The sequence below is a fragment of the Littorina saxatilis genome, linkage group LG8 (genome assembly GCF_037325665.1).
Source record: "Littorina saxatilis isolate snail1 linkage group LG8, US_GU_Lsax_2.0, whole genome shotgun sequence".
Taxonomy (NCBI): Eukaryota; Metazoa; Mollusca; class Gastropoda; order Littorinimorpha; family Littorinidae; genus Littorina; species Littorina saxatilis.
The window spans coordinates 22417814-22430228 of NC_090252.1; positions in this window are offsets into that span (position 1 = coordinate 22417814).

The window sequence follows — 12415 nt, forward strand, 5'->3', positions numbered from 1 at the left end:
AACTACCTTGATGAAATAATCAAATTACAAAGGGAAATAAAGCACATTAAAAAAAAGGTTCAAATTACAAAGAGAAGTAAACACATAAATGAAATTATCAAATTACAAAGGGAAATAAAACATATGAAAGGAATGATCAAATTACATTGGAAAGTAGATCAAAGTGTGTCATAGTGTCAAAACCCCAAAGCACACATATTAACAATTTTGTGCTAATTCACATGGAGTTTCCTTACCTTAAAGAAATGATCAAACTACAAAGGGAAGTAAAGCTCAGTGAAGAAAGGATCAAATTACAAAGGAAAGTTAACCCCATTAATTGATTAAAGAAATAATCAAATGACGAAGAGAAGTTATTTACGTTAAAGATATGATCAAATTACAAAGGGAAGTAAACCACATTACAAAGGTGATCAACTAATTCACATTAAAGCAATTATCAAATGTGACCCTCCACCACGGAATGAGTCGCATGTCACCGTTGCATGATTTTCATATTTTTACATTTTCCTAAAAAGTTTTTTATGCTCTATCCAGTGGTGAAACCCGTTTTAGAAAAGAGCGAAAACTGTTTGAGTTCATGTGACTAAGGTGACCCTCACACTGTTACCGGACACTCCCCGGACTTATATTAATCTATCAAAGAGCCTAGCGCAGAACCGCGCGAGGTGACATGCGACTCATTTCGTGGTGGAGGGTCACAAATAGCCAAGGGGAATAAATGCACTGAATATAGACAAGAATATACGGATAACTCTCACTTATTCTTGTTTTAAATTAAAAGATATTCTCTTCTTGTTTGTTTTTACAGTACTTTACAAAGCTGTTTGGATTTGTTCTTAATGTTGTAAACATGAAAATGGAAACTTACATTTTATTTATTTCAGCATACCTTCAAAACCTTTTGACTGGTCATGCTCCCACACCATGAAATTGTGCACTGGTTATCTTGGAATTCAAGGTTGGTGAAGAACCATGACCATTTTATGCACAGTCCTACTTGACTCCCCCCCCCCCCCCCCCCTCCCCCTATGAAAGCAAAATTATCCAACTAGTATTTGATGAAAATCATCATTAGTTTCAGACAGAAGCCAGTCAAAGAACATGTTTGTCTGTAGGTATTTTGTATTGTATTTTTGTAACTGAAGATGCATGTATCCAGTTTTGATATGCATCGCATCAAGTGCATTTTTCATGTTTTTGTTGTCACTGTGATTCGCTAGTGCCATGCCACGTCATCTCAGCCATGAACAATTCAAAGTCTATGCTATATCTGTTGATAGTTTGCATTACATGTTTGTAAAAGAAGACGCATACATATATCCCGTTTGTACATATGGCCCAAAGTCAGAATAGGTGTCCATTTTTGTGACATACAAAATCAATTTTAACAAGAAGAGCAAACGCTCGATCGAGTCACTTTCGCAGTTCTGAATATTATATGAGGCATCAGATGGACAGGAAGAAATTGCTATTCACAACACAATGAGTCACGTTCACATAAAATTTGAGCCCGGTCACTTTTATAGTTTCCGAGAAAAGCCCAACGTTAAGTTGTGTGTTGCCGAACAGAAAAGGCTAGTTATCTCCCTTGTTTTTCTGATAACGTTCGTAAAAGGCTACAGATGTAAATACTTTGATGTAAAGAATAATCCTACAAAGTTTCAATCACATCCGATGAACTTTGTCAAAGATATAAAATGTCTAATTTTTCCTTTGACGCTGACCTGTGACCTTGAAAAAGGTCAAAGGTCAACGAAACCATCGTTAAAGTGTAGAGGTCATTGGAGGTCACGACTAAACAAAATATGAGCCCGATCGCTTTGATAGTTTCCGAGAAAAGTCCAACGTTAAGGTGGTGTCTACGGACGGACGGCCGGCCGGATGGCCGGCCGGACAGACTAACACTGACCGATTACATAGTCACTTTTTCTCAAGTGACTCAAAAATGAACATTTTCTTTGTTTTGAAAATAGAGATGTATTTTAGAGCATAAATACGCAAGGAACAGCTATGATTTAAGAAAACTCATGTTTGATCACTTCACAGATTCAGGTTTAAAAGTTTGCAAGAGTTCATAACTTCACACCGTCACAAAATTTAGACTTGTTAAATCATTGTTGCTACATGTATTGGGTCTGTTTTAGACATCTGAGCAAATTGCTACAGCAAATTACTTTGCATTTCAAGCAAGTTAAACTTGTTTTGGCCACGCATGATGCAGATGTGAACTCCATTAATGGGAAGTTCATAACTTCACATAATTTACTTTTATTGGTATAATAAATTTAATTTATACAGGCAGGAAACAATTTGTTTTGTTTTTTAATCTGAAAAAGGTGAGCTGGAACATGAAGGTAATTTTTGAAGATGAAGTGTGGAGAAGATTTTTTGGTTATCTGTATTATTTATAGAAATTAATATTGTCACAATTTTTTCACAGCAAATATTGGCATAAGTTATCAATAAATCTACAATTTTGCTGTTTTTGTGCAAAATGTGCTTGAAAAGTACCATCAAAAGGATTTCAATACACCAAAATGTTTGTCTGACTCAAAGAGTTGGCAGAAACTGAAAGTATTTTTAGAATGTCCTAGGAGTTCATAACTTCACACCGTGACATCACAAACTATGGCTAATTCAAACCAAAGTAAGAAAGTGCATATGTCATCTTATTTTCTCTCCAGCTACTCTTTGTAATCAACATACAACTAAGTAATAAAAGTAAAACATTTGTGAAAACAAACGATAACAAAAATCATAAAATGTGAGCGTGCGCATAACTTCACAAGAATTTTTGTTATGTTGGTCTCTAGTACAGTTACTGTATAATATATTTGCAAAACAATGACAAACTGAGAACACAGAGTTATAGTATAGGCTAAAGCTGCACTTATATCACAAAATCAGATTTTAATTGCCAAAATAAAACAAATTGTTTGAAACTTGTGAAAGTTCATAACTTCACATCAATCACACATTTATACTAAAATAACTAACTAAAGTCTCTTGCAAATAATTCTAAACAACTTAATGATTTACTTAACCAAACTCAGTCATGAAAACTGTTACCGAAATCATTATTTAGTTAGTGTTTATGTCAGCTGACTGTGTGTTCATAACTTCACATCATTTATTTAACTGAAAAGCTACGTACTAAAATCTGCTGGTAAATTAAAATAACAAGAAGAGCAAACGCTCGATCGAGTCACTTTCGCAGTTCTGAATATTATATGAGGCATCAGATGGACAGGAAGAAATTGCTATTCACAACACAATACAGATGTAAATAATTTGATGTAAAGAATAATCCTATAAAGTTTGAATCAAATCCGATGAATAGTTTCAGAGATATGATATTTCAATTTTTTTCCTTCAAGACATACCTGTGACCTTGAAAAAGGTCAAAGGTCACCAAAGCAGACGTCAAAGTGTAGAGGTCACTGGGAGTCACGTTCACATAAAATTTGAGCCCGGTCACTTTTATAGTTTCCGAGAAAAGCCCAACGTTAAGTTGTGTGTTGCCGAACAGAAAAGGCTAGTTATCTCCCTTGTTTTTCTGATAACGTTCGTAAAAGGCTACAGATGTAAATACTTTGATGTAAAGAATAATCCTACAAAGTTTCAATCACATCCGATGAACTTTGTCAAAGATATAAAATGTCTAATTTTTCCTTTGACGCTGACCTGTGACCTTGAAAAAGGTCAAAGGTCAACGAAACCATCGTTAAAGTGTAGAGGTCATTGGAGGTCACGACTAAACAAAATATGAGCCCGATCGCTTTGATAGTTTCCGAGAAAAGTCCAACGTTAAGGTGGTGTCTACGGACGGCCGGCCGGCCGGACAGACTAACACTGACCGATTACATAGAGTCACATTTTCTCAAGTGACTCAAAAATGACATCAAACTGTAACAGCCTACTCTGGAGAAGAGCAGCACATCATTTGAGGTAGTGATTTAGTGTAGTAAATTAATTATTGTGTATAAATCATACTCATGGCATGTGTTCATAACTTCACACCGTGGGGCTGAGGGTCAGTTGATGTGAAGTTATGTACACCGTGCAGTCAACCCAGATTCATGCTGGAATTATCAAAATGTAATTTTGAGGGTTGATATTCAGAAAACTTCTTACAAAATGTCCAGATAAAGTCAAATGTACTCTTTTGCTATTAACAAGGCATTATTTTAAACACGCCCTTGAAAAATGAGCTTGAGTTATGTGAAGTTATGAACTTCATGACAAAACGGCTAAGTACTTCAGAAAGAAACAGTCAGCAGCCAGTAGATTCTTTTTGTGATGAAAATCATGGTACAGTGTAATTTGGAAACTGAAAATAGTCATTTTACATATATTTTGGGTTTTGACATGAGTTAGTAACTCTCACATAAAAATAGTGCGCAAGACACAGAGAAAATGGCTAACTAAAGCATACTGCTTGACTTTAGTGACAAAAATTGCTTAGTATCTAAATCTAATGTACTTTTATATGCAAAATTGCTGTTCCACTACAACCTTAACTTTCATGGCTAGCATTTAAGGACAAAAAACACTCTCAGTGGAGATAGTAGGAAAGTTCATAACTTTCTCACAAGAATTTTTTATTTCTCAATTACTCAAACACCAATGAATGAACTTGATGCAAACTTTCAGTGTGACTGCTGCTAGTGGATCCAAATGCATTACAAAGCTAGGTGTTCCCCAACCAGTCAATTTACTCTTTTTATAAGGCAAAAGGTTGGAAAGTTCATAACTCTTTTTTCACAAGAAAATCTGCACGTAAACTTCAAACTACTTTTGAACATGCAAAAACAAGTCAAACAACCCTTTTTATGTTTTATACCTCTGCAAAACATACTGTAAAATACTTTTTTACAAAAATATATCAGGTTTCAATCTTTAATTATTATTTAGAGCTGATCAGTGAACAAAAATGAAGTCTTACGGAAATAGTTATGAACTTTCTGTGAAATTTTGTCTCCCCATTTTCTGCAGGCTCACTGACAAAATTCAAAAACTTTGCTTTGTCAAAGGTACATTTGAGTTTTACTGGCTCAGTGAAAAGTCATTCATGACATTCTGTCCCATAAATATGACAGAGTAGACCATGTTTCAATATGCTGTAAGGTCATGTCACAAAAAATGGCCAAAATGTAGTGCTGCTGACTTCAGATAATGGCGACATTTTCATTAAAAACAACAACTGAGCACACAATGTTTCTCTAGGTGTGTACTTCATACTTTTTTTTACAAGTCTCATTAATCTTTACAAGGATTTTATTTTTCTTTGATGTACAAATCAGGTTAGAGCCAAGGTTGCACAGCTATTTCAGCTGTGGACACCATTTCAGACTTAAGGCCATATATATGCATCACATATAATTATTTCTTATATCTGTTGTGACTGTAATTGCTCAAAATTGTGTCATATCGTGGCATCTCAAATACAAGCAAGTCAAAGTCTATATTACTATGTCTCTTGGCATTTTATATTTTGTGCTTGGAACTGAAATTGCACATTCCATTTGAATCAACATTTGTATCTAAAGCAACTTAATCCAGTGTATTTTGCAAATATCCATTCTGACTGTGATTGTTTAGTAACTGCTCAAAATTATGTCATGCAATGTGAAATGATTTAGAGATGAAATAAGATAGGATCGAATCAAAACTGACAGGTTAATATACATATGACAAAAACAAGGCTTTTGAACCATATACTGTGAGAATGAGTGAAATGCTCATACTGTGTGGTTGCCATTATGTCATGATTGTTTTGTTTTCTTTTCCTTCAGTGTTCTTTTGCCTTTGTACATAGTAAATTTCAAGGAATATATACAATCAATCAATCAATCAATGAGTCTTATATCGCGCATATTCCGTGGGTACAGTTCTAGGCGCTCTGCAGTGATGCCGTGTGAGATGAAATTTTATACGGCCAGTAGATTGCAGCCATTTCGGCGCATATTTACCTTTCACGGCCTATTATTCCAAGTCACACGGGTATAGGTAGACAATTATCAACTGTGCCTAAGCAATTTTGCCAGGAAAGACCCTTTTGTCAATCGTGGGATCTTTAACGTGCACACCCAATGTAGTGTACACGGGGGGAGGTTCGGACACCGAAGAGAGTCTGCACACAAAGTTGACTGTGAAATAAATTTCCGCCGAACCTGGGATCGAACTCACGCTGACAGCGGCCAACTGAATACAAATCCAGCGCGCTACCAACTGAGCTATATCCCCGCCCCATATACAGCTGCGATGAGATTTCTAATGCTCTAAAATATACATCAAAGCACACCTGTCTAGTTCTTTTGGACAAATAAGAAATGAACAAGAAACTCAAGACAGAAGTATTTTGCAGTAAACACATAGTAAACGAAGCAGGCATGGACAAATATAAGCAGAAGACATTGTGTAGTACTTGCAGTTTTTATTTTTCTTGTAATACATGAAAACTGTGATACTGAATGAATTCCATGTTGCCTGCCTGAAAGTGAAAACTTGTCAGCATCTATAATGCCTGACATTTTTCTTTAACCTATCAATGCACAGCCTGAAAATCGTCCATGTTCACAACTCTTAGATTACTGTACAGTCATAAAAGTGTGACACTACACAGGTTGTGGGGGAGAATAGTTGAACAAATCAGAATGGAAGCAAAGGTCACATGGCTGTTCTGGTCTCGTACTGCTGGTGTGACCCCAGGGCTGAGGTACACCAACCAAAAATGGCTGCCACTCAAACTGGAGAGAACAAACCGCGGGTTCTGATCGGTTGAAATCACAACAAATCTGAATATCAACCAATCCAACAGCGCGGCTGGCTCGTGCAACTTTCTCGTGCACCTCGGCCCTGTTCCCTGATGATATTTCCCCAGGCATGGTACTGAAGGAATGGCAGTTTCAGCTGAAATAAAGCCGGGGGTCCAGGTGGCCGCTCAGGCCCCCTGGCGGGGTCAAGGGGCAGCGCCCCTTGTGGGGGTCAGGGGGCAACCTCTGAAGCTGATGACTTTTTACTAATTCAAATGTGTTTAGTGCCCTCTCTTTGAAGCTGAGAGGGATATAAGTGAAAGATAACAAGGCTTGAGTAAGAAAAAATAATAATCTCAAGTCAATCAGCAGATTTTTTTATTTTTTTTATTTTTTTTCTTTCCGGCGGATTTCCGCCGATCGGCGGAAGAGTACCATGCCTGTTTCCCCCAGTACATGCACAGAGGAGCCCCCTTTTAAGACCCCCCCCCTCCCCCCCAATCCCCCAATTTAAGACTCCTTTTTTTAAGACCTTGTTTTGTCAGACTTGTTGAGGTCCTAAAAGGGGGTTTCCACTGTATTGCCCAACATGATGTTACACTGGCAGTTTGTCATGAGAATACTGATGTTATCTTTGGTTTCAGTTCTGAATCGAGTACAGTGGACCCCTCCCCCCCCTCCCCTCCCCTTAGAGACCCCTCAGTTTAAGACTGCCTTTTTTTAAGACCCGATTTTCTCTGATTTGTAGATGTCTTAAATAGGGGGGGGGGGGGGGGGGGGGGGGGGGGAGTTCGACTGTACTCGGCAAGGTCAACTGTTTCCCCTCAACCTTAATGCTATGATGCAAAACTCTCAGTAACATTTGATTAAATCTTTGAAACATTTACCTGTTATGTATATGTATAACATTTGGCTGATTTGGCAGGATTTGTTTTTAAAGTACGGTGATTTTTTTTATTGAATACTTGGCTTGTATACATAAGATTTTGTTTGTACAATAAACTGTCATAAACTGTACACCAAAATAAATTTTCCTTGGTTCATCTTCAAGCATGAAAGAATATAAATCGTGATCATCACCCACATAAGGCAAAAAAAAAAAATATACTGTTCAAAAAAAGAAACGCATAGCTTGTAATATTTGGTTAATTTAGTTATATGGCTACAAGGATATCCACCAAACTGCAGAAAATGTTTATCTGGTCGTCGACCTTTCGTCCATTGCCACAAGTGAGCTCTGCACGTGACGCATGCGTTATCAGTGGCTACAATGTCAAAATTGCTCATTTGGCATGACCACTCGTCATGCTTCAGTGTAATCTCGTGAAACTCGGGGAATATTGAGCTCTCACCATGTCTTCCAAAACCCATAAAAGCGGATTGTTCGCCACAAAGAAATCAGACGACAATTCAGCGACGAAAGATGGCCCGATTGAGCAGAGAAGACCGCCAAATTGCATTGGGTCGTTTACAAGCAGGCCAAAGTCAAAGTGCAATCGCCAGGCACTTCCACGTGTCCCAGAGCACCATCAGTAGACTGTGGGTCAGGTTTCAAGCCACTGGCTCCGTTGCTGACTTGCCACGAGCGGGAAGACCAAGGGCGACAACTGCTGCTCACGACCGCTTCATACGGCTCCGCCACCTCCGGAATCGTTTCCTGTCGGCCTCATCTTCTGTCCAGGCTCTCCCCGGGCCACACCGATTATCGGACCAGACCGTGCGGAACCGCCTGCATGAAGCTGGTTTGAGAGCTCGCAGACCTCACAGAGGAGCTGTCCTCACCCGCCGCCATCGCCAGAACCGAGTGCAGTGGGGCAACCAGCACCTTCGCTGGACCGTCCGGAATCACTGGAGACACGTGTGGTTCAGCGACGAGTCCTACTTCCTGCTCCAGCGACATGATGGTCGGAGGAGGGTCTACCGGAGAGTAAACGAACGTTACGCGCCCAACTGTGTGGATGAGGCACCCGTTCATGGTGGTGGAGGCGTCATGGTGTGGGGGGCGATCAATACCGCTGGAAGGAGCACCCTGGTGCACGTCCAAGGGCGCATAACTGCCCAGCGATACGTGGAGGAAATTCTGCGCCCACACGCCCTTCCTCTTCTGGCTGACCAGGATGCCATATTCCAGCAGGACAACGCTCGCCCGCACACAGCACGACTCACCACCCAGTTCCTCACCGACCACCATGTCCAGGTGCTTCCCTGGCCATCCATGTCGCCAGACATGAACCCGATAGAACACCTCTGGGATGAATTGGACAGACGTGTGCGCAGGCGAGAAGAAGCGCCGGCAAATCACCGCGATCTATTGCAGGCACTTCAGGAGGAGTGGGACACCATCCCACAGCAAGATATCCGGCATCTGATCCAGTCCATGCCCAGAAGGTGCCGGGCACTTGTTGCTGCTCAAGGCAGTCACACCCCCTACTGACTTGACAGCCTCGGCACCCAATCGTATTGATTGACTGATTGATTTGAAGATGCAAATGAACTGTGTGTGCATTCAACTGTGTCCATACCAAATTTCAAACAAATAATCTAAATATTGGATTTTCTGTTAATTTTTTCGAAAAATAAAACAAATTTGGCAAGTAGCAACTATGCGTTTCTTTTTTTGAACAGTATAGGTGTGGTTACGGTAACATAGCCAAATAAAATAGGGTAGGAAGGTAGGCAATCACTTTTTTTTTTTAAACTTTTTTTTCTGTGTACAAATTAAACCTACTTGACAGGGAAATAAGTGTGCGACTAGGGCGCTTTCGCTTTCATTGCCTTTTCTGCACTCGTTTTCTTGTTTCTTTGGGGTTTTTTTGACAAATGTAATAAAAAGTTATAGGGTCGGCCCCTAAAAATAGGGTAGGTCGGGTTACCGTAACCACACCTATTTTTTTTTTAGGCCTTACTATTGAACACAAATCTCTTCAACAAAGGAACAAAAGCAACAAGCCAGTACCACCTGCTCGCTTATCACGTAACAATTACTGTTGTACAAAAACAAAAATAAATCCTTGATCACAATCTGTGAACAAGTTAAAAATATTCTGAATGAGGAGTCTAAGACAGACCTGTACACAGAAAAGAAATTAACATAACAGAAAAAATGTGTGTATATATATATATATGTAACTGTCCTGCAGCAATGCAAATTTCTATCAACATGATTGACAAAAAAACTGAAACAGTTGCGAAAAATAGACGCACAATGTTTGGAAATAAGCTGTGGAAAAGATGTTGTCATTAGAGACAAGCGATCAAAGCATCATAGTGAATATTGAGCTCAAATGGGCATGTTATGCAGTGCAGGCTTGATACGATGCATTTTTCTTTTCAAAAGCATGCACAGATGCATTTAAAAGGTTCCGGGTTCGAATTCCGACCACACCTGGTGGATTAACGGTGAAATTTTTTCCATTCTCCCGGGTCAACTTATGTGCAGACCTACTAATGCCGTATCCCCCTTCGTGTGTACACGCAAGCACAAGACCAAGTGCGCACAAAAAAGATCTTGTAATCCATGTCAAAATTTGGCGAGTTAAAGAAACACAAAAACACCCTGTATGCATACCCCAAAACAGAGTATGGCTGCCTAAATGGAAAAGAAACATTGGTCATGCACGTAAAAACCTGCTTGGGCAAAACACAAGTGCACATGAGAGCTGCAGCCCATGAACACAAGATGATTATTCACTATGGCCATGATCGCGCTGCATTTGCCTCTATCGATTAAGGGCAGAATATACCTGCGCAGTTTTAGCGGCACAGACGACGCACTGCATATTATTGATGCTGTGATTGGGATTATGACGAGTACTTGGCCTGTTTTCCTTTCACACAATGTGTAGCGGGCTGGGATAATCTGCAGTGCATCGTCTGTCCTGCTGGAGTGACATAGGTGAGCGCCAGGCCTTAGCGACCATGTGTGATTGCCTCAGCTTTTTCAAGGAGCTCTTTGCCAACCCATGAACCCAAACAAGAGTTATTTCCAGAAATTGTCTACTGAAATATATAGTAAAAACAAAGAAAAGCAGTAGCAATGATCCGTCTTTCTTTCTTTATTTGGTGTTTAACGTCGTTTTCAACCACGAAGGTTATATCGCGATGGGGAAAGGGGGAAGATGGGATAGAGCCACTTGTCAATTGTTTCTTGTTCACAAAAGCACTAATCAAAAATTTGCTCCAGGGGCTTGCAACGTAGTACAATATATTACCTTACTGGGAGAATGCAAGTTTCCAGTACAAAGGCAGACCTGATTACCACTAAAATTTCCTGGTGTACAAATGAGGCTAAAAATGTGTACAATCAGAATTTTAAGGTGTACAATTCATTCTCGCGGTACACACTGTGCTTTATTCCCCCCTCAAACCCCATTATTTAAAGACTGTAAATACATGTAAGAAAGAATTTGTGCTGAAAGTAAATTAAAACATTATTGTTGAAAAAAAAAACCCATACACTATTAGATATTTGAAAATGTGACACAAAACGAATGATAGAAAAACATAATTTTTATTTTTGACCTCTGAGGAAAATTTGCATCAGCTGCTGTCAGCAGTATTGAGTCAGCCCTTCATTTCTGTCACTGCACTGGTCAGTATTTTCTGGTCTCATACAGTCCTCTTTACACATTGCTTTCTAGGCTCACACAGTCCTCTTCAGACTTATATTTTTAACTCCTGAAGAACCCCATAATTAAGGTAGTCATGTTCCATCTTCACACAAAAACCCCTTCAGTGATGTACAGGAATGTTCTCGATTGATTTTTTTTAAAATAGTTTTTTAATTTTTATTTTATTTTTTTTATTTTTTTTTGCGTATGATTTTAATGTCTGGCGTATAATCGTACAGCGGTCTTCAATTTCGTAAGATTGTACGCAAATTTCGTACAGTAACCAGGTCTGCAAAGGACTTAACATTTCTTACATACTGCTTGACTAAAATCTTTACAAAAATTTACTATATTCTATACAAGAAACACTTAACAAGGGTAAAAGGAGAAACAGAATCCGTTAGTCGCCTCTTACGACATGCTGGGGAGCATCGGGTAAATTCTTCCCCCTAACCCGCGGGGGGTCAATGATCCGTCGCGATATAACCTTGAACGGTTGAAAACGACGTGAAACACCAAATAAAGAAAGTAGCAATGATATGGGTTTTCAAGAGTTTGAGCATTTCTTTTTGTCTCAAATAATACTAGAGATCACAACCAGGTGGGGTAGGAAATTGTAATGAGACAAGTTCTTGTCGCTGGAGTACTGTGGACAAAAATACTGTTGCTGTCAGTATCAAATATACTTCAACCAAATCTACTAATTCCACTTCACGCATACATCATTCTCAAGATTATGTAAAGCTGATGCTTTGAATGTGTACAATCACACAGTCCTTCTGAGGCGGTAAAGTCACTGCAACTCTGCAAAATAGTTCAATTTCCAAAGCACCTTTTACACGCCTCTACCACAAATGTTCAATGCCCAAGGCAGTTTTGTTAAATCATTCTATTATAGGCATTTTGACTTTAACAAAAACCTGAGCACATTGTTATCAATTGCATAATTTCAACAAGTCGACCAAGTTTTAATTTTCAGATACTTTGCCTTGTAATAAAAGGGTATACAGTAAAACCTGAGTCTAGCGGACCCTTATTGTAACGGCC